Below are 19,874 nucleotides of genomic sequence, written 5' to 3'. Positions count from 1 at the left end.
AGTAAGTTATTTTGCTCTCAATGTTTAACAGAAAAACAACATAAAAATCCTTGCATACCTTGTTCAATTGGAGAATTTTCATGTTTTTTCTTTTATCATTGTAAAACTAAGGAGAATTTTATAACTATATGAAGCTGTTACATGTAGGGCAATCTGTCTTTACATAAGGATAAATTACTCTAAATGAATCCTTGATATTTTTCCCTTCAAGTCAAGCTTTTTTCTTTTTTTTCTAATGTTCGTTTTTGAGAGAGATGGTGTGAGTGGGGGAGGAGCAGAGAGAGAGGGAGACACACAATCTGAAGCAGGCTCCAGGCTCTGAGCTGTCAGCACAGAGCCCAATGTGGGGCTCGAATTCACAATCTCTGTCATGACCTGAGCTGAAGTTGGATGCTTAATGGACTGAGCTACCCAGGCACCCTGTGTTTTGGTTTTTAAATAAACTTCTGTAGGTATGGTGCCTGGGTGGCTCAGTTGGTTGAGCATCTGACTCTTGATTTTGGCTCGGGTCACAATCTCATGGTTCGTGAGATGAGCCCTCCGTTGGGCTCAGAGCTGACGGTGCGGAGCCTGCTTGGGATTCTCTCTCTCCCTCTCTGTGTACCCCTCCCTTGCTGCTACACATGCACTCTCTCAAAATAAATAGACATTAACAAATTGTTTTTTTTTTAAAAAAAGACCCTCAATATTATTGATGGAATGTAAATTAAATGTCATTTTGACTGTTAAGTATCAAAATTTTAAGCATACATATGTGGGGCACCTGGCTGGCTCAGCCAGTAGAACATGCAGCTCTTGATCTTGAGGTTGTGAGTTTAAGCCCCACGTTGGGTATGCAGCCTACATGAAATGAAAGGACAGGAAAGGGAAATGCAAATGCAAATGGAAGTGGAATGACCCATACATATATACGTTGAAGCCAGCATTTCCAGTTCTTAGAATTCTAAGGAAGTGGTTACATGTGTAGGATCTACTGCAGTGTTTAATGAAAAATTTGAACCAACCTAAATATTCATTATTTGGAGATTAATTTTGGATTTTAGGTATATTACTAGAGTTGAGTGTTATGAATCTCACAGGAAGTGTTAGGATTCTAATAATTACTAAATCAGTAGGTTGACTTTTTCACATGAACACAAAGTATATTTCAGGTTTGTTTCTGTCACTTCACTATCTTTGAGAAAATTTTTAAGGAGTGAACATTTTTATAAAAGCAGCTGTCATATATTGGTAATAATAGCTAATATTTTGACCACATATAGTGGCAGGTCCTGGACCAAACATTTCACATGTGTTACCTGACCTAATTCTTGTTACAGACCAGTGTGAGAGACAGTAATTAATCCCCAAGAAAACTTGAGTATTAAAAAGCTAGTTAGTAGGGGCATATAGTGGAGAAAATCAGAATATCTAGGTTCTGATTTCATCTATATTATTCACCTAATATCTCTGTAGATACTTTACATATCTTACAAATTTAAAATAATAACACTTCAGATATTATTGGAAGACTACATGAAAAATGAATTTGAAGCACAGAAATTATGGGAAGAAATTAAAACATTATTTGAATTTTGATTGGAACCTTAAAAGTGATAAAATTGGATTAAAGATATTATGACCTATTCAAAGTCAGTAAGAATTTGTTCTTAAGAAGTAGAATACAGGGGCACCTGGGTGGCTCAGTCGGTTAAGCGTCTGACTTCGGCTCAGGTCATGATCTAATGGTTTGTGGGTTCAGGCCCCGCATTGGGTTCTGTGCTGACCGCTCAGAGCCTGGAGCCTGCTTCGGTTTCTGTGTCTCCCTCTCTCTCTGCCTATCCCCCACTCATGCTCTGTTTCTCTGTCTCAATAATAAATAAACATTTAAAAAAATTAAAGAAATACAGTACAAACCCCTGAATGATCTTTTTTAAGTTTTTATTTTAATTTTTATTAGTTAAGGTACAGTGTTATGTTAGTTTCAGATATACAATATAGTGATTCACCCAATTTTATATAACACCACTGCTTGTCATGAGAAGTGTATTCCTTGATCCCCATCACTTATTTAACCCATCTACCCACCTACCTCTCCTCTGGTAACCAGAAGTTTGCTCTCTGTAGTGAAGAGTCTGTTTCTTGGTTTGTCTTTTATTTTCTTTGTTCATTTGTTTTGTTTCCTAAATTCCACATATGAATGAAATCATACGGTATTTGACTTTTTCTGACTGACTTATTTTGCTTAGCATTATACTTTCAAGCTCTATCCATGTTTTCGTAAATGGCCAAATGATAGTGGTTTAGGTTCTGTATTTTCAGTCTCTACCCTACTAAAAAAGGATAAATTAGAAAAATCTTTAAAAGTTACATTTTGGGAAAACAAGATTTGAATGAATGAAAGGAAATGCATTGTTGATATTTTATTTCAGATAAACACAAGGAAATCCTTAAATTGTGTTACCTAGCAACATTACTCTTTGCTTCCCAACCCAAAACTATTTTGAAGTAAAATAGCTACTAAAAGGTACATTTACGTTACCAAAACTTTGTCGTCATTGTCTAAATCCTTTTAAATCAGAAGGTTCAAAGTTTCCAATCACCTTTCTTTTTCCATCAATTGTCTTTAGAACCTTCTAAAAGCAAGTTGGTTGTTAAACGTGCCTTTTAAGATGTCTTTAAGGAAAAAATTATGCATCTGTTCTGTAACTTATTTCTTTAAAACTCTTTTGAAAATGATGGATCTGAGCAACCATTTGAATAAGTATATAAGTGCTTTGCTACATTTCAGGCAAACTGCAAAGGAGTAAAGGAGTTGATAGAACAGTAAAAGAATCATGTCAAATATGAAATGAATATAAAAGAGAAAGATGGTAGGACTTTGTAATAGTATTTACTTTTCCTTATTCACTGTAATAGGTTTTTCAAATATGCTTACGTTTAATTTTCAGTGTCCAAAAGTATGCGTTTTTAGTGTAGGGAGATGAGAAATTATTTTCTATTTTAGAGGTATAGAACTGGATGCAGAATAATAATAGCAATGTATTTTGATTACTCTCCTATGTCTCAAAAGAAAAATAGAGACATTATTTTATAAAATAGTGGTATACTAATAGCTAGCTAGTGTTTGACCCTGTAAAAGTGAAGGTAATGCATTTGTTCATAGTAAACATCAATAACTGGTGATGGAACAGTTCGTGTTTCTAGACTTAGAAAATAAGTACTTTCTTCCAGTACTTTTTAAATTCTCTTTTTCATATTAATTCTTTTTCAGATTAGCCTAGAAGTTCTAGCTCTCAGATTCAGTTAGCCAGATAAGACTGGGCAGATCTCATGAATTGGGATGTCAAGGGGTTGAATATAAGACTAGCTGAAAGGAATAGATTATCAAAATAAGGAAGAAACATAAATCTGCATCCTTTAGCATTCTCTCCCAACGCCCCCTTACCCTCTTCCCCTGGCACCCATTAATCTACTTTCTATTTCTATGAATTTGACTATTCTAGATGTTTCATATAAATGGGATCATAAGATATGTGGTCTTTTGTGTTTGGCTTCTTTCACTTAAAATGATGTTTTCAAGGTTCATCCATGTTTTAGTATTTAATAGTACTTCATTCCTTTTTATGGTTGAATAATAATTCAGTTGTAGGGATATACAGCATTTTGTTTATCCTTTCGTCAATTGGTGGACATTTGGGTTGTTTCCACTTTTTGACTATTAGGAATAATTATGCATAAACATTTGTGCAGTTGTGTTTTTAATTTTGGGTATATACTTTTCCAGGAGTTGAATTGCTGGGTCATACAGTCGTACAGTAATTCTGTATTTAACTTTTTGAGGAACTGCCAGATCATTTCCAAAGCAGCTATATCATTCATATTCTACCACCAGTGTACAAAGACATTTCCCTGCATACTTGTCAATCCTTGTTATTATCCGTCTTTCTGAGTATAGCTATTGTGGATGGGAAGTGGTGTCTCATCGTGGTTGTTTTTGTTTTTCCCTTGGAGGCTGATCCAGTTTATTATTTATGGGAAACAGGCCAACAAGCATTTCTTTAATCTTATCTTCATACCAGTCTGCTCTTTCAGTGTTAAGGTGGGGACGGGCAGATGGCGACTGCAAGGCCTCTCTCAAAGTAGGCAAGTCATGTTAGAGGCAGACTTTACTAATTCAAAAATTTGTCTCACATTAGCAGTCAGGATTTGGGTATCACCTTGAATTATTGTTGTCTTTACTCATTAAGGCATTCATTGTGGTTTTAGTATACATTTCCATGATGGCTAATGATGTTGAGCTCTTTGCGTGTGTTTATCAGCTGTTTGTGTGTCTTGTTTGGAGAATATCTATTCAGATCCTTTGCCTATTTTTAATTGAATTATATTTCATTTTATAGTTGAGTTCTAGGAGTTACATATTCTGGATACTAAACCATTATGAAATGTTTAATATGTAAATATTTTCAGCAATCTGTAGATTGTCTTATTTTCCCTATAGTATCCTTTGAGACAAAAAAGTTGTGAGTTTGGTGAAGTCTAGTTTATTTTTTCCCTTGTTGGTTGTGCTGTTGGTGTTATAAGTAAGAAATAATTGACTAGTTCAAGATCATGTTTTCTTTTAAGAGTTTTATAATTTTAGTTTTGCATTTAGGCTTTTGGTTCATTCTGAGTTAATTTTTGTATATGGTATGAGATGGTGATTCCACCTCATTCTTTTGCACGTATTTTTATCCCAGTTGAGTTGTCTTAATACCTGTGTTGAAAATCATTTGACTATTGTGTAAGAGCTTATTTCTGGACTTTTAATTCTGTTTCATTAGTCTCTATGTCTGTTATCCCAATACCACACTGTTTTGATTACTGTAACTTTGTGGTAAGTTTAGAAATTTAAAAGCATCTGTTCTTTTTATTCTTTTTATTCTTTTTTAAAAGTGATGTATAATTGACCTATATCGTATTAGTTTGAAGTGTGCAACATAATGGTTCAGTATTTGTCTATATTGTGAAATGATGATCATAGTAGGTCCAGTTAACATTCGTCACCATATGCATAATTACAAACTCTTTTTTCTTCTAGTGAGAACTTTTGAGATCTACTCTTTTTTTTTTTTTTTTTTTTTTTTTTTTTATTTCTGAGAGAGAGAGAGAGAGCAAGGGAGGGGCAGAGAGATCATGACCTGAGCTGAGTCGGATGCTTAACCNGTTCATTTTTGAGAGAGAGTGTTAGCAGGGGAGGGGCACACACACACACACACACACACACACACACACACACGGAAGCTGAAGCAGCTCCAGGCTCTGAGCTATCAGCACAGAGGTCAGTGCAGGGCTTGAACTCATGAACTGTGAGATCATGACCTGAGCTGAGTCGGATGCTTAACCGACTGAACCACTCAGGCACCCTGAGATCTACTCTATTAGTAATTTTCAAATATACAGTATGATATTAGCTATAGTCACAATGCTGTACATTATATCCCCATGATGTATTTATTTTACAACTGGAAATTTGTAGCTTTTGATGTTCTTTTTAAGGATTGTTTTGATTATTCTGTGTTCCTTGTATTTTCCTATGGATTTTAGGATCAGTTTTTTTTTTTTTTAATGTTTATTTTTGAGAGAGAGAGAGAGACAGAGTATGAGCAGAGAGGGGGGGAGAGAGAGAGAGGGACACACAAAATCTGAAGCAGCCTCCAGGCTCTGAGCTGTTAGCACAGACCCCAATGCAGGGTTAGAACTCAAGAACCATGAGATCTTGACTTGAGCTGAAGTCGGACACTCAACTGACTGAGCCACTCAGGCACTCCTAGGATCAGTTTGTTAATTTCTGTAAAAAGCCACTTAGGATTTTGATAGAGGTTGCATTGAATTTTTACATATATTTGAAAGAGTATTTTATCTTAACAATATTACTGCTTTTTATCTATGACCAAGGCATGTCTTTCAGGTTGTTAGGTCTTTATAATCTCTCTTAGCAGTATTTCATAGTTTTTAGTGTACAAATTTTACATTTCTTTTATTCACAAATATTTTATTCTTTTCATGCTATTGTAAATGGTATTGTTTTTTTTAAATTCTTTTTTAATTCTTTTATTCTTTTTTTATTTTTTCTGCTTAGCTTTTTTTGTTTGTTTGTTTATTGTCAGGTTGATTTCCATTTAACACCCAGTGCTTATTCCAACTAGTGCCTTCCTTCATGCCCATCACCTCTTTCCCCCTCCCCCATCAACCCTAGTTTGTTCTCAGTATTTAAGAATCTCTTATGGTTTGCCTCCCTCCCTCTCTCTCCTTATCTAATTTTTCCCCTTCCCCATACTGGCATTGTTTTCTTATTTTCATTTCTGAATTATTCATTGCTAGTGGATCAAAATACAGTTGATTTGTATATTCATTTTGTATTCCAAAACCTAGCTGAACTTGTTTTTTAGTTCTTAGATTTGTGTGTGTGTGTATGTGTATGTGTATTCCTTAGGACTTTTTTTTTTTAAATATACAAGATCATGTCATTTGTGAACAGAGGTGTAGTGCTTCTTTTCTATAATATATGGCTTTTATTTCTTTTTCATGCCTAATTTCTTTGGCTAGCCTTTCCAGTACACTTTTGAGTAACAGTCACAAAAGGGATATCCTTGTCTTGTTTATGTGTTTAGAGGTAAAGTTTTCAGTCTTTTGCCAATCAGTATGAAGTTAGCTGTGGATTTTTCATAGATGCCCTTTATCAGGTTGAGGAAATTACTTTTCCTAATTTTTTGAGTGTCATTATCATCTTCTGTGTCTATTGAGACAATTGTATGTGGGTTTTTACCTGTATATTGATTGTATTGCAATGATAGAGTTTTGTACTTTGAACTGACCTTGCATTCTGGGATAAGTCCCATTTGGTTATGGTGTATAGTACTTTTTATATTTTGCCATATTCAGTTTTATAGTATTTTGTTGAGGATTTTTGTGTCCGTATTAATAAGGAATATTGATCTGTAGTTTTCTTGTAATGTTTCTGTCTGATTTTGAAATGAGGGTAACATTGGCCTCAGAGAGTGTGTCGGAAAGTGTTCTCTCCTTTTTTGGAAATGTTGATAGGATTCAACTATGAAACTATTTGGTTCTGGGCTTTTCTTTCAGGTCAGTTTTGTTACTGAAAGAGTCTTTTTATTTCTTATAGATCTCAGATTTTCTCTTCTTGGAGTCAGTTTTGGTACTTTATGTCTTTCTAGAAATTTTCCATTTCTTATAGGTTGTGTAATTTGCTAGCATACAGACAGTTCTGTATGGTTGTTAGTAATGTCTTTTTTTCCAGTCCAGATTAATAATTTGAATTGTCTCTCTTTTTGTCTTGTACAGTCTAGCTAAGGTTTGTCAATTTTGTTGATCTTTTCAAAGGATCAGTTTTGGTTTCATTGATGTTTTTGTGTTGTTTTTTCTTCTGTATTTCAGATATCTCCACTCTAATTTTTTATTTCTTTTCTTCTGCATGGTTTAGTATTAGTTTGCTTTTACTCTTTGTTTTCTAGTTTCTTAAGGCGGAACATTACATTATTGACTTTTATATCTTTACTTTCAGTTAGGCATTTAAAGCTGTAAATTTTTCTTTTAGCACCACTTTAGCTGAATGCTGTAAATGTTTTCATTTATATGTCAAAGTATTATTTTCCCCATGGATTTGAGTTAATCTAGAATTCTTTCATTTCAGCCTGATCAACTCCCCCCAATATATTTTATAGGGCAGGTCTGGTAGGAATGAATTCTCAGTTTTTGTGTACTTGGAGATATATTAATTTCTCCTTAATTAAGTTTTGGTAGATCTTGAATTTTTGGTTGTCCGCTTTTTTCTTTGAGCTCTATGACTATATCATCCCATTGCCTTCTGGCCACCATTTTTTAAGATATCCGTTTATTTATTTTGAGAGAGTGCACGAGCAGGGAGGGGTAGTGAGAGAGAGAGAGAGAGAGAGAGAGAGAGAAAATCCTAACCAGGCTCTGTGTAGGGCACCATCTCATAAACCATGAGATCACAACCTGAGCCGAAATCAAGATCTGGATAATTAACTGACTGATTCACCCAGGTGCCCCTGGCCACCATGTTTTCTAATGAAAACTCAGATATTTTTCTTGTTGGGGCTTCCTTATTAAGTGATATGTTGCTTTTCTTTTGGTGCTTACACGATTCTTTGTCTTTTGACAGTTTTGTTGTAATGTGTCGAGATATAGGTCTCTGAGTTTATTCCGCTAGGAATGTGTTGAGTTTCTTGAATGTACATGCAAATGTTTTTAGTCAAATTCAGGAAGTTTTTAGCTGTTACTTCTTGAAATAATAATCATTTGTTTTTTCTCTTCTCTGGGTCTCATACATATATTGGTATGTTTAATGGTGAGCCACAAGTCTTTGAGGATCTGTTCATTTTTCTTCATTATTTTTTCATTCTCTTCCTCACACTGGATAATCACCTAACCTGTCTTTGACTTTGCTGACTTATTATTTTGACAATTCAGATGTTCTTCAGTTTGTCTCTCTCCCTTTTTTTCATTTGTTTTGTTTTTTAACTTCCACATGAGTGAAATCATATTTGGCTTTTTCTGACTGGCTTGACTTAGCATTATATTGTCTAGATTCGTCTATGTTGTTGCAAGTGACAAGATTTCATTCTTTTTCATGGCTGAATGATATTCCGTTTGTGTGTGTGCGTGTGTGTGTGTGTGTGTGTGTGTACACATACATACACCATACCTTTATCCATTCATCTATTGATCATTTGGGCTTCTTCCATAGTTTGGTTATTGTAGGTAATACTGCCATAAACATAGGGATGCATGTATCCCTTTGAATTAATGTTTTTGTACTTTTTGGGTAAATACCCAGTAGTTCTGTTTTTCAATTTTTTTAACAACCTCCATACTGTCTTCTGCAATGGCTGCATCAATTTGCATTCCCACCAGTAGTGCACAACATTCCTTTTTCTCCACATCCTTGTCAACATTTCCTGTTTCTTAAGTTTTAATTTAGCTGTTAAGACAGGTGTGACGTGATATCACATTGTTGTTTTGATTTGCATTTTCTTGATGATGGGTGATGTTGAGCATCTTTTCATGTGTCTGAGGGCTATCTGTATGTCTTTGGAGAAATACCTGTTCATATCTTTTGCCCATTTTCAATTGGGTTATTTTGTTTTTTGATGTTGAGTTGTATAAGTTCTTCTTACATTTTGGACACTAACCATTTATTGAATGTGCCATTTGCAAATATCTTCTTCCATTTAGTAGGTTGTCTTTTTGTTTTCTTGACTGTTTTCTTTGCTGTTAAGAAATTTTTTATTTTGATGTAGTCCAAATAGTTTATTTTTGTTTTAGTTTCTCTTGCCTCAAGAGACACATCTAGAAAGATGTTACTATGACCAATGTCAGAGACCTCACTGACTGTGCCTCTTCAAGGATTTTTATAGTTTCAGGTTTCATACTTAGATTCTTAATCCATTTTAAGTTTGTTTTTATGTATGGTGTAAGAAAGTGGTCCAGTTTAATTCTTTGGCATATAGCGTCCAGTTTCCCAACACCATTTGTTGAAAAGACTTTTTCCTATTGCATATTTTTTTTTCTTTGTCAAAGATTAATTGACCATGTAATTCTGGGTTTATTTTTTGGCTTTCTATTCTGTTTCATTGGTGTGTGTGTGTGTGTGTGTGTGTGTGTGTGTGGGTGGGTGGGTGTGTTGTTTGTTTGGTTTTGGTTTTTTGCTAGTACCATACTCTTTTGATATATATTTTATATTTGGTATATATTTTTTTGGTATATATATATTACAGCTTTGTAATATAACTTGAAGTTTGGAATTGTGATACCTCCAGTTTTTTTTTTTTTACAAGATTTCTTTGGCTATTCAGGGTCTTCTGTGGTTCCATATAAATTTTTAGGGTTGTTTGTTCTAGTTCTGTGAAAAATACTGTTGGTGTTCTGATAGGAAATGCATGAAATATGTACAGAGCTTTGAGTAGTATAGATATTTTAACAGTATTTATTTTTCCAGCCTATGATCATGTGCAGTGTAAATGGGATTGTTTTCTTAATTTTTCTGCTACTTTATTATTAGTTTGTGAAAATGCAGTGGATTTCTGTATACTGATTTTCTATTCTGTGACCTTACTAGATTCATATATCAATTCCAGTAGTTTTTGGTGGAGTCTTTAGGTTGTCCTATATATAGTGTCATGTTTTCTGCAAGTAGTGAAAGTTTTACTTCTCCCTTACCAATTTGGATGCCTTTTAATTCTTTTTGTTGTCTGATTGCTGTGGCTAGGACTTCTAGTACTGTGTTGAATAAAAGTGATGAGTGTGAACATCCTTGTCTTGTTCCTGACCTTAGGGGGAAAGCTCTCAGTTTCCCCCCATAGAGTATGAGGTTAGCTGTGGGTTTTTCATATAAGGCCCTTATTATGTTGAGGTATGTTCCCTCTAAACTTACTTTGTTGGTGTTTTTCCCCCCACGAATGGATGTTGCACTTTGTCAGATCCTTTTTTTGTGTGTCTGTTGAAATGATCATATAGTTTTTATCTCTTCTTGATAGGGTGTATCATGTTGATTGATTTACAAATATTGAATGACCCTTGCATCCCAGAATAAATCCCACTTGATTGTGGTAAATGATTCGTTTTAATGCATTGTGGATTTGCTGTGCTTTTTTTAGTTCTTTAGACATGGTTTCCTTTATTATTTTGATCATACTTAAATAGTTGGTAGTGTCTATGAAGTCTAATTAAAGTCAATAAAAACTCTCCCTGAAGAAGCACAAACATTGTATGGATGTAACTTTATTTAGTGACATAATTTATTTACTGTGTAGTGAGTAATAGACAAGGTAGGGAGAAGTTCGGAATGAAAAAATAATAGTGCTAGTATGTCTTTTGAATGAGCCTGGGATTTATCTTGTTTGCATTGGGAAACCCCGGAAGTATTTTAAGCGGATCAATGCTACAGTTAAATTATTCTGGTAGTAATATTTGGAGGATTGATAAAAAGTTGAGAATGGTGTGAGAGATAGTAGATAAGACTGATAAAATTCAGGCAAGAGACCACAAGGTATGAAACTAAATGATGGGGGCGGGAGCAGTAGGGGATGGAGAGAAAGAAATGTACTGCAGAAGTATTTAGGAAGGTAAACTTGACAATGAAATGATTTGTTAGGATAGGGGCTGGTATGATGGAGAGAACTCAAAGGAGAGGGAAATGAGTCTGAAATGAATGCCAGTCTTCAGAGATAGGTGATACTACCAGCCTCTCTTTGAAGGCTGAAATTCATTTCATACTCATTCAAAAGCTAGAGAAGGTGGAAGGAGGTGGATTCCCTCCAGGGTTAAGTTGAGTGTGAGATACCTGTGGAAGATGTAATATATAAGCCTGATACTCAGGGGTGTGAACTAGCCACTGTGGTTTGAGAGGTATTTTTGTATGTAGATATATATTTCAAGTTGCAGTATTTGAGGAAGGTGGAAAAGGACATATTTCTTTTTTTTTTTTTTTAATTTTTTAATGTTTATTTATCCTTGAGAGAGTGAGAGAGACAGAGGATAAGCAGGGAAGGAGCAGAGCAAGAGAGGGACACAGAATCTGAAACAGGCTCCAGGCTCTGAGCTGTCAGCACAGAGCCCGATGCGGGGCTCGAACCCACAAACTGTGAGATCATGACCTGAGCCGAAGTCGGACACTTAACCGACTGAGCCATGCAGGCGCCCCAGGACATATTTCTGATAGACCTCACCATTTAAAGGGAGGGTACAGAGGAAGAGAAGTTCATAATTGGAGATGGAAAAAGACGAAAAAAGAAAAGGGAATGCTCACCCCCTTTTCTGAATGCATCAGAGTTTTCATTTGTTGCAAACATTTTCCCAATGATTTTTCTTATACTTTTCCTTTAGCATTTAGTGTCCTGTTTAGCCCTAAATTTTAGTATCACAGCCATTTACCTGTCTTGGGAAGTGGCATGGAATGAGACATAAAGTTTTTACCTTACACTTAGACTTGATTTTGTCTTGGTTTTCTTGAATCTTTTTAGTTTAGTTTTTATTTTTTATAAACTAAGTGAAGAGGTATATGAAGCTAAAAGGACCTATCCTTTAAAGTTTCTATGAGAATTCAGAAAACTGAAAGAAAGGTGCTTAGCTCAATCCTTGGAAAACAGTGGATGCTCAAATAAATATTGCCATTTTTACTCCCTGTCTTCACAGCTGTATGAGAATTCTTTTCCTTCTTTGCTATATGTTATGAAGAAAGCAGCTTGTACCAATTTACATGAATACATGAATGGTGTTTAACCCTTTATTAGGTGTTGGAATGCTTTGCTTTCACAATTGAATTTAATAAGTGAAATTTTAGATATTGTGATGAAGTGAAGGAGGATATATGTAATTGGCCAATGTAAGGAGAGATACTTTAGGGTAGTGGACTAAATCTTCTTAATTCTTGGTATCTTTTACTGTTTACCTGTTCTGAGACTTCAGATAATCCACCTCAGCCTCTGTGCAGTGATTCTTGAAAAATACTATTCTTTCAGAATCAGTTTGATTTAAAATGTCCAGAAGATTATCTTATGCTGTGGCAGACTACCTGAAGTGTGCCTATTGTAGTGTTGGAGGACACACAAAAGCTGATTTGGAGCCTTTTAGTAGTTTAGTATGACCTGGGAAAGTTACCTGTCTTCTTCCAGGCTTAGTTTTCTTATAAAATGGAGATAATAAACTTATTTCAGAAACATATTTGTGGACAGTAAGATTGCATATGTATACTGTAAAAGTGTTGTTCATGCAAATGTAAAATATTAAACATAAGTGGTTATAACTTTTTCTTTTAAACTCACAGCTTACAGTATAATATTTAAAAAACATAAAGGTGATTTGCTCTTAAATTAGGTATTGTATCTTTATGTAAACTAGATTCTCTTTTTTCATTCTGTCTCATTTTCTCTGTGTTCACTGTAGAATTCTTGAAGGCAGGAGAATAATTTTTATTGTATCTTACTTTATAGAGTTGAATGAGACATAGAAATAATTACTTTGAGACTATGGTCACTTACTAATCCTTCTTTAGTGTTTTGTCTTTTCCTTTTTATTTCTGGGAGTTGTTATCTTGCTATCAGTTATAACCATAATCACATGTCAGGAGCTTTTCTGCAGTTACTTTGAAACATCAGTTAGATAAGGAGATAAGCTACATATCTTAAAATGATTTTGCTTGCTTTGAAATTTTAGTAGATTTTTAGTGTGGTTTCCAGCAGGACTTTTGTGTTTTGTATTTACGTCGTTTCGTAGTGGAGGAATAATGAATAGTATATGTTTGAAAGATAAAAACAAACATCTTAAGCATTTGTACAAGAAAAAGGTCCCTAGATTTATTTTGATGAATTTAATCACTCAAAACAATTATCATTAGGGAAATTAAGTTGCCTGCCTGCTACATTGTTAAATACAAGAATGAGCTTGCCATTTTTATTTATTTTATTACTGGTTCATGATATAAAAATGAAAATCAATTTTAATCATTTTCTGGGAATCAATATTTCTAGTTGATATTACTTCTTATTATTAATGTGGGGTCACTAGACTATATTTATGAAAGCATTAAGAAATGGTCATTTTGGGGGGTTATTTACATTGTGTTAAATTCCTTCATAAATATAAGTGCTTCCAGAGATTCTTAACTTTTTATCTTGGGGAGAATATATTCACATGCGCAACAGGCTTCTGTGGACACAGTCAGAGGTTTAGGTATTAAAGTATTCTAGGATCATGACATTTCCTAGAGTATTACTTTACTCCACTTTTGGAGCTCCATTCTATTCCCTGCCTTCACTTCAGAAAACATAATGAAATGAAAATAAATGGAAATGGTCTTGAATCTATATAATTAGTTAACTTAAAATTTTTTCAATTAAAAATTTTTTTCAGTTTATTTATTTATTTTGTGAGAGAGATAATGCAAATAGGTAGGGACAGAGAGAGGGGAGAGAGAATCCCAGGCACTGTCAGTGCAGAGCCCGATGTGGGATTCGGACTCAGGACCTGAGCGGAAATGAAGAGTCAGACGCTTAACCGACAGAGTTACCTAGGTACCCCACTTGGTTAATTTTAAAAATAGGTTTATTGAGGCATAACTGATACATAGCAAACTACATATATACATATTTAAAAAATTTTTAAAAATCTTTATTTATTTTGAGAGGGAGACAGAGACAGAGTCTGAGCAGGGGAGGAAACAGAGAGAGAGGGAGACACTAAATCTGAAGCAGGCTCTAGGTTCTGAGCTGTCAGCAGAGAGCCTGATATGGGGCTTGAACCCAAAAACCATGAGATCATGACCTGAGCTGAAGCCAGACACTTAACCAACTGAGCCACCCAGGTGCCCTACAAGTTGCAGATATTTTAAGTGTACAATGTTTATTTCTTGTGGTCAGTATATAGTTGGATTTTGCTTTTTTAAAAAATCCAGTCTGAGAGTCTTTGCCATTTTGAGCAATCATTTTTATTTAGTGTGATTATTGATATAGCTAGATTAGAATCTGTTATCTATTCTTTATTTATGCCAGTTGATCACTGTTTCTCTTTTTCTGTCTTTGTTTCAACCAGTCAAGTATTTTTTTGTGATTTTATATTCTCTCCATTATGGCTATTACCAGTACCTTTTCTGTTTTATTTTAGTAGTTGCTCTTTTTATAGTGTCCATCTTTAACGTATTGAAGTCTGCCTTCAAGTGTGAAAACACTACTTCTTAACTAAAAATGTTAGAATAGTGGACTTTCATTTTTCTCTTTCCTACCTTTATATTTTTATTTTCATGTGTTTTATTTTTACGTATGTTATAAACCCCACAACCCATTGTTACTGTTTTTGTTTGAACAGTTATCTTTGGATAAGTTTGGAATAATAAGAAACAAGCTTAGGCATTTACCTTGTTGTCATTATTTTCAGATCCATATTTCTGTCTGATAATATTTCTTTCTGCCTGACTTTCTTTAGCATTTCTCCTAGTGTTTGGACCTACTGCTGATGAATTCTTTCAGCTTTTGTATGTCTGGAAATGCCTTTATTTTTGCCTTTTTTTTTTTTTTAATGTTTTATTTCTAGGAGAGAGAGAGAGACAGCGTGAGCAGGGGAGGGTCAGAGAGAGAGGGAGTCACAGACTGAAACAGGCTCCAGGCTCTGAGCTGGCAGTCGGCACAGAGCCCGACGCGGGGCTCGAACCCACGAACCGTGAGATCATGACCTAAGCGAAAGTCGGACGCTTAACCGACTAAGCCACCCAGGCGCCCCTATTTTTGCCTTTGTTTTTGAAAGATATTTTTACTGGATATAGAATTCAGCCGGACAGTTATTTTTCATTGCTTTAAAGATATATATTGTTTTTATTTGCATTATTTCTGATGAAAAATATGATGTCATTTTTATTTTAGTTACTGTGTACCATCTTTTTTTCCTAGCTGCTTTTTTAATATTTTCTTTTTCTCACTGTTTTGAGCAATTATTATGTGCCTTGATGATTTTCTTTCACGTTTCTTGTTTTTGGAGTTTGTTGAGCTTCATGCATATATGGATTCGTGATTTGCATCAAGCTTCAACATTTTCAGCCATTATTTCTCCATATATTTTTTTGCCTCTCCTCCTTGGAATGTTCAGTTACTCTTATGTTAGGCCACTTGAAACGGATGTCTCACAGTTCACTAATGTGCTTTTCAATTTTTTGGATTATCTTTTCTCTGTGTTTATTTTGGATAGTTTCTAATGCTGTGGCTTAATTCTACCTAGTTTACACCATATACATTGTATTTTTTATCTATAGAAGTTTGATTTGAATGTTTCTTTTTTTATAGCCCCCATCCTCAACTTCTTAGATATATGGAATACAGTTAGAGTATTTTAATTTTATATTAATATATATTAATATTTATATATTTTAATGCCCTTTTCTGTTCATTCTAGCACCTGTTAAAATCATTAAATTTGATTTAATGATTGTTCATTATGAATTAGGTTTTCCTGCTTAGCGTGCCTAATGATCAATTACATATAAGACACTGTGAATTTTACCTTGTTGGGTCCTGGATATTTTGTATACCTAAAAATTTTCTTGAGCTCTTTTCCTGTTCTGGGATTTAGCTATTTACTTGGTAACCATTTGATTCTTATGTATCTTGCTTTTATGATATATTGGGTGGCTGTTAACTAGTGTCAGTCTAGGACTAATTTCTCTATGAAACATGATTTTATCTAGTTTAGTTCGTGGGAATAGGCACTCTTTGTGGCCTGTGTTAGTGCCTGGGACTTTTAGCTTTATTCATTTCTAGCACACTTCTCCTTTTATATGGGTATTAGCTTTCATTATTAATGCTTAAATTTTATTACCTCTTGGTCAGAGAGTGTAGTTTGTGCTACGTTATTCTTAGTACTTTTTTAAATTTAGTTTGTGTCCTTATTTTTTGTAAATATCTCATTTTTGCATGAAAAGATTTAATCTCTGTTGGATTTAGGGTTTTATTTGTAAAGTACTAATTGTGTCTGTTAAATAGGAAATGGTTGTATAAAATCTACCACGCAATTATTAGATTTTTTCTCTTTAGAAATTTGTTAGTCTTTGCTTTTTATATTTTGGAACTCTTAATGCAAGTTTGGAATTAAAGCTGGTACAGCCTTTTATTAAAATACAGTGATCCTTTTTAATTGTAGTAATGCTTGCCTTAATATTTACTTTGATTCTAACCAAGGAATCAACATTGGTATTTTGGTCAGTGTCTAACCGATCTATTTTGTTTCATTCATTTAATCATTTTGGGTTACATTTCTTTTCTTAGTAAATACCTTATAGCTTAATTTTTGTGGTTGTTTTAAAATGCAGTGTGATTATAACTGTCCCCTAATTAGCATTTAATTCATTAACTTTTTTTGGGTAAATACTGTATATTTCTGTCTATCCTTTCATCATTTTGGGGTACTTTTCTATACTCACTTCTGTTAGCATAAGTTTTTTATATTTTCTCTCCTAATGGTTAAAAGTTTTGCATTCTGTTATTAATTTTAGTGGTAACTACAAACATTTCAGTAGTGTACTAATATTAAAGTCTAGAGTTCATCAGTATTTCTGTCATTCTCTTACCAAAATAAGATCTTAAAATCATCTCTCTAACATTTCTGTTACATCTTTGACATTAATGTCTATTCTTTTACTTTTCCTAATTAGTAACCTTTTGCATTGGTAGTTTTTTTTCAACATTCAATATTCATTTAGATTTACCCATACATTTTGCATTTAGATTTACCCATACATTTTGCAGTGTCTTTGTTCATTTTTGCTTTTTGCTTCTCACTTTCCAATGTGAGTTTCTCTTTCAGAATATATCTCTTGAATTTCTTTGAGTTTGAGTGAGAGTTTTTGAGTGTTAAACTGTAAGGATGTTAGAAAATGCCTTTTCTTCATTTATGTGATCATGTTGTTAATAGTTTTCTCTTTCTTTCTTTCTTTCTTTCTTTCTTTCTTTTTTTAATGTGTTCATTTATTTTGAGGGAGAGAGCATGAGAGGGACAGAGAGAGAGAGGGAGGGAATCCCAAGCAGGCTCCACATTGTCAACATGGAGCCCGAAGCCAGGCTCGAATTCATGAATCATGAGATCCTGGCCTGTGCTGAGATCAACAGTTGGGTGCTTAACCAACTGAGCCACCCAGGCGCCCCTCGTGTTCATGTTATTTGAAGTACTTTAGCTGAGTATAGAAGTTCAGATTGGCAATTATTTTCCCTTAGTTCTTTCAGTATAGAGTGCATTGTCTTTCTGCCTCTGTTGGGTTAATGAGAAGTGTATTGTTAGTTTTGATACTCCTATGTAGGTAACTTTTGTTGGTTTTAATATTTTCACTCTGTTTTTGGTATTAGGATATGTCCATGTGTAGATTTGTGTTTATCCTGTTTGGGATTCAATATGTCATTTTTCGTCTTAAGATTTACTTATATATTTCACCAATTTTAAATCGTTCCCAGATATAATTTTTAAAATATTGTTTACATTTTCTCTTTCTTCCTGGAACTTTTCAGGTACTTTGTTATCCTTATTTTTATAGTTTCCATCTTGTTACTCTCTGTGTTGCGTTCTGAGGAATAGCTTCAGTTCTGTCTTCTTATTCCTTTCCGTTTTTCTCCCTGTGTCATTTTTTCTCTTTCTCCCTTTTCTCAATTTCTTCTCCCTTTCTCTTATACCCCCTACTCTTTTTACAGCCTAACGGTGTATTATTTACAATTTATAAATAATTAAATTTATCTAGCCTGTTTGTGTGTGTATTTTGAAAGTTTATTTATTTTTGAAAGAGAGTGTGAGCATGAATGGAGGAGGGGCAGAGAGAGAGGGTGAGAGACCATCCCAAGCAGGCTCCACACTGTCAGAGCAGAGTCTGACGTGAGGCTCAATCTCATGATGTGAGATTATGACCTGAACTGAAATCAAAAGTTGGTCACTTAACTGCCTGAGCCACCCAGGCACTGCCTGTTTGTGTGTCTTTAATCTCTCCCTCTTCCCTCTTTTTTATTTCTTACCCTGTTTTCCCCCACCATGTAAATTTTGTGAATTGGTGATCAAATATATTTTGTAAAAGAGTTTTTATTTGCTGACTGGTTCATTACAAATAGATAAACAGAAAAACAAAACACACACACACACACACACACACACACTCAAAGACAAGCCTAATTTTGATCCAGTATCTTTTATCAGGAAGTATGGAATTTCTAGGTTGTCCTAACATGCTGTATGACAAAAAAGTTAAGAGAAACTGTTTTGGCTCCTATATAAGTTCATAAAATCTTGAATTGATCCATATTTGCTTTTGTTTTTATTATTTTGTTTTGCTTTGTTATTGTCCTCTCATTTTCTTTCCCCTGGAACATTAGTTGTGTTTGAAACATTAATTTCAGGAAATGGAGAGCTAATTATAGTAGCCTGTTTTATTCTGATCTCATAGTTCTTTGTTACTTTAGACTATTGTGTGGTTAAAATAGAATACTTTTCCTGTTTTTCTCAGTTGTATATGTTTTTATTTTGAAAGTTTATAAAATATGTTTAGTATTTGATGACTCTTATATGCAGGTAATAAATTACTAGTGTTCCATTCCTAATTTTCTTACAGATATTTTACACTGGAGGCTAAATAACATAGAAGTTAAGAGCATGGGCATTAGATCCAGGCTCTGTAGGATTTAAATCACATCTCTGCTTCCTGCTAGCTGAATTACTTAAAGTCTCTGTGTCTGTTTTCTCATCTGTAAAATAGAGACAATAATAGTACTTATTTCATAGTGTTGTTGTGAGGATTATAGGAATTAATTTCCATAAAGGACTTAAAGGGGTGTCTAGCATATAGGACACATTCAGTTTTTATTAGCCATTTTTTTCTAGTTTTGTGAAAAGTCACACAGGTATTGTTACAGATAGGAGTTGAATCTGGGTGTTCTAAATCCAATCTAGATGAAGCAGCGTTTTGCCTGTCAGTAGGTTATGTAGTCTTTTCTAATATAAAAATTTGCAAGCTAATAAATGAATATAATAAAATTAAAATAGCTTATTTTAATCAGTATTAAAACACATCTGGGTACATATGTGTTGAGTACTGTGTTAGGTTTTGGGAATACTAAGGCAGACACAGTTTGTATTCTAAAGAAGCTATAGGACTAGTCCTGGAAAGAAGACAAGAAAACATTTAAAACATAGTGATTTCCATAAGATAGAAATGTAGAGAATCCAAAAAAAGAAGAGAATCCCTTCTTTTGGGAGTGCAGGGCATAGGGTAACAGTCCTAGAAAATTCAATAGATGAGAAGTCACTAAAGAATTATGATTATTCACAGCGTAAGCTAATACATGAAAGAGTTTAAAATG

The 19,874-nt window shown here is 34.1% G+C and overlaps 1 protein-coding gene across 8 annotated transcripts in view; it reads left to right on the top strand.

The window, feature by feature from the left end:
• The window catches only part of RALGAPA1 (Ral GTPase activating protein catalytic subunit alpha 1), a 259,277-nt gene that overhangs the window by 20,636 nt on the left and 218,767 nt on the right, over window positions 1-19,874 (top strand). The gene's annotated exons all lie outside the window — the stretch shown is intronic.

This window comes from Hyaena hyaena, unplaced genomic scaffold (assembly GCF_003009895.1).
Source record: "Hyaena hyaena isolate Hyena2069 unplaced genomic scaffold, ASM300989v1 scaffold_599, whole genome shotgun sequence".
Classification (NCBI taxonomy): Eukaryota; Metazoa; Chordata; class Mammalia; order Carnivora; family Hyaenidae; genus Hyaena; species Hyaena hyaena.
Note: the sequence above shows the minus strand (reverse complement) of the source record. Positions and strands in the feature narration are given on the sequence as shown.